Below are 3,497 nucleotides of genomic sequence, written 5' to 3' on the forward strand. Positions count from 1 at the left end.
CACACCCAAATGTATAATTTACAGTATGTTTCACATGAAGGTCAAAAATCAAGAATATCTAAATTTTTCTGTTTTCAGATTTTTTCAGATGCCTACATTAAGATCAAAGAAATTGAAACATATACAGTCAAAGAAAGAATATTCTGCTGAATCATTTCTTCCCAAGTATAAGTATCTTCCTTTAGTGATGATGAAAAGTACATCAAAGGAAAAAATGGCTAATCTGCATATTTGATGTTTTTAAAGTGAATGAAAATTCTCCCATTGATTTCATGTTTTGAAAGTATGGAATGCCTTTACAGTTTCTCTTGGTTTTGTATCTTCCTGTTAGAGACTGTTCACTATCTTCCTGTTAGAGACTGTTCACTAGCTACCTTGCATAGGGAAAATATCTGCTGCAAAATTGTTAAAAATCTCAATCAGTTATAATATCTTTATATTTTATAACTTGGAGTATTTCTAAAGGTTGCTGTCTCTCCTCAGTGATTAAATGATGCTTGGTCTTCTAAGGGTGTATATTTTTAGTTTATTTCCATCTGAAGAAAGCATGCAGTGTCATTAATAATGGTTGTGGAAATGATTTAAAAATACTATATATTGATGGGTTCATTAAGTTATATCATTAATGTTAAAAAAAAAAAAACTATTTCTTTAAAATTGAGTTAACAGTTATACATTTTCTATTTTAATGTTCTGTTTCCTTGTCTTATTATTTATTTTTTTTTTTCCCTACATTACTGAATCAAACTCTTTGCCTTTGCTTTGAAGTTTGTTTGTTTTTTTTTTTTTTTATTTTGAGTATGGAGTACAGTTGTCTGCAGAGGGACCTAAGCTATTGTTCTTAGGGGTGTATATTTTCTGTTAGAGAAAAATATTGTACTCTTTAAGACAGCGGTTGGTTTTCTATGCATAATCACATGTTCCTCATTTTTCCCCTCCTTTTCTCTCCATTCTTACACTGTGAGGCAGTGAAGAGGCATAAGTGTGTGTTTTTGTATCTCTGATAGGTGGAACAAGAACTTGAGTAAAATCCTCATCAGTATCAAAGGAAATTATGATTTAGGTAGGGATTTTTTTTTTTTTAAATCTATCTATAGTATCATTAGTGTAAATCTGTAACATAAATACATACATTCATAAACATGTATTTATATGTATGTATATCTGGGGCACCAATGTGCAGAAGGAAGCTTTTTTTGTTGTTGATTATTTTAATGCACCTCATCTCAAAAAGAGGAACTGTCTTATAACTAAGCAATGCTTATATAGTGAAGCTTTTCAGCATAGTAATTTATGTGGTAAAATGAAATCAACACTTTCTGATCTGGTCTGAAACGTTTCTTTTTACCATTTTAGCACAGCAGGCAATAGCTATCAACAAGTAGCAAAGTACCATAATATCATGTTGAACAGTATAAACTATTAGGTTTATTGTGCAACATATCACTTTAAAAGTTTTAAATGGTAGGAGTGTACTAATGCATATTGTACTAACTTGTACATCAACTCTAACAATTTTTTTTCCCTGAAAAACTAAGAAATTGCTACTCTTTTGAGAAAAGTTATTTCTATAAATATAAAAAGTATTTAAATAATTATTCTAAATTAACCAATTTTTAGAAACATCATTGAATGTATTTATGATGATTAATAACTTTTTATCCACACATAATTTTATACAATTAATATGTTCGATAATTTTCAGTATATGTTATATACTGAATGTTATCTGTAATTAAATATTTCTTAAGAATTTTCAGATTACTAAGAAGTTTTTGTTAGATTTGGTTAGGATCAGAGGTATATGGAGAAAAAATAATCCTCTCATAATTTTGTCTTCATAGCATTTATCTTAGGATCAATTATCCAAATGAATTGGACTAACTTTTAAAAATGTTAAAATATGTATTAATTTTACCTCATTTGCTATTTGAATGTTTGAGAATTATTTACTGCTCGATGTGATTATCTATGGTGAAATATCAAATTTCCTAATTTTGTCCTGATTGATACTATGTAATTTCCATTTACAGTTACATAGTAAAACTGTTTTATGTTTGTCCTATACTTGGTTACCCTTACTTCCTGCTCTCTGTGTTGATGTAAAGCCTCACAAATGATCATTTAATCATTAAGGCTCAATATTACTTCACAACCCTAACATAAAGATATTAACAAAGCAATGAAGACAAAAGTTCAAAGGTAGACTTTTATTCTCTGACTACTTCCACATGTGAATAAGTTGACTGATGTGAGTAGTCAAATCAAGTTCAGTCAGAATTCTTATATAACACACTTCCATGGTTGGAGAAAAGGAATTCAAATATATGTCTGACACATCCAGGCTTAAGTCAGTCCTCAGTCTGAGTTCTGGTTTGCTTGATGGAGTGTTTCTGAATATATTAAGATGTTGATTACTGTTACCAAAGTATTTTCTTCCTTTAAAAAAGGAATTTTCTGTTTTCACTTATGTAGACAATGGGCAATTAGGTGTGTGTATCAGAGAGCATTTTGATATCGTCACAAAGGCCTGAGGACCTTGAAATCTAATGCTGGTTCAATTTCTGCAATGGTGACTTTTTGTTTCCCTGTATTTTGGTTTTAACTGAATGTTACTGGTTTGAAAAAGTTACTTAAAATCATGTTTAAGCCTAGCGGCAGAAGGGTACTGGGAGGGTTAATGAATATTTTCATTTATTCAGAGATTTTAATTGTAATGACATATATGGAAGATAAATAGTTATAGGTTCTGAATGTCTTCATTTTGTCTTGTCTTCTAAAGTTATTATTTTTTTGTTCAAACAGAAAGTACAGAATTTGAATTAAATATAAAGATGTTAAATAGCTGTCATCCAAAGGCTTCAATAAGAAGTACTGTTATTATTGTTTTTGTTTTTGTCATTGAACTCTGAAAAGTCAGGTCATGTTTATTTTTGGGACTCACTGGGTGAGTGAACAATGGCTAAGAGGCCTTGCACCTCTCTGTGTTACAATGAGTTGAATTGCCACAGTGATGAAATAGAAGCCCTTTTTAGTGAAAGTATGTTTTGGGAATATAGTCAATTTATATTTATCTCTGCATTTTAAATATATAAATGTTGTCAAAACTATTTCTTAATACTGAGAACAAAAGCAGTTATTTGCAGGGCAGAGAACCTGAAAGCAAGGATTGTTGTTACCAGAAGTGAAAACAATGATTTTGCTTTCATCGTCCAAATGTAGAGATACAAAAGTAATAATGTACAGAACATAGAGCATTGATTACTTAGAACATTACAAAATCTTAAACATGTAAGCATCCTTTTCAAATATACAAAACCTTTAAACCCTTGATGTGAGAGTCTTATGTATAAAGGAGATTTTAGCCATAGTTAGGGCAGCATCAGTCCAAAGAGAAGGCAGGTAGTTTGATCTATCTCATTTATATAACCTTAGAAAAATCCTTCTGGTTGGCTTAGACTTTTTTTTTTTTTTTTTTTTTGTTTCCCATTACACAG

The 3,497-nt window shown here is 30.1% G+C and overlaps 1 long non-coding RNA gene across 1 annotated transcript in view; it reads left to right on the forward strand.

The window, feature by feature from the left end:
* Positions 1-348: 348 nt before the first annotated feature.
* LOC135579045 (uncharacterized) overlaps positions 349-3,497 on the forward strand; it is a 30,126-nt gene continuing 26,977 nt past the window's right edge. Inside the window, exon 1 of the long non-coding RNA XR_010471331.1 lies at positions 349-1,063. This is a non-coding gene — a long non-coding RNA (uncharacterized LOC135579045). The remainder of the gene's footprint in view (positions 1,064-3,497) is intronic.

Source organism: Columba livia, chromosome 1 (genome assembly GCF_036013475.1).
Source record: "Columba livia isolate bColLiv1 breed racing homer chromosome 1, bColLiv1.pat.W.v2, whole genome shotgun sequence".
NCBI classification, from domain to species: Eukaryota; Metazoa; Chordata; class Aves; order Columbiformes; family Columbidae; genus Columba; species Columba livia.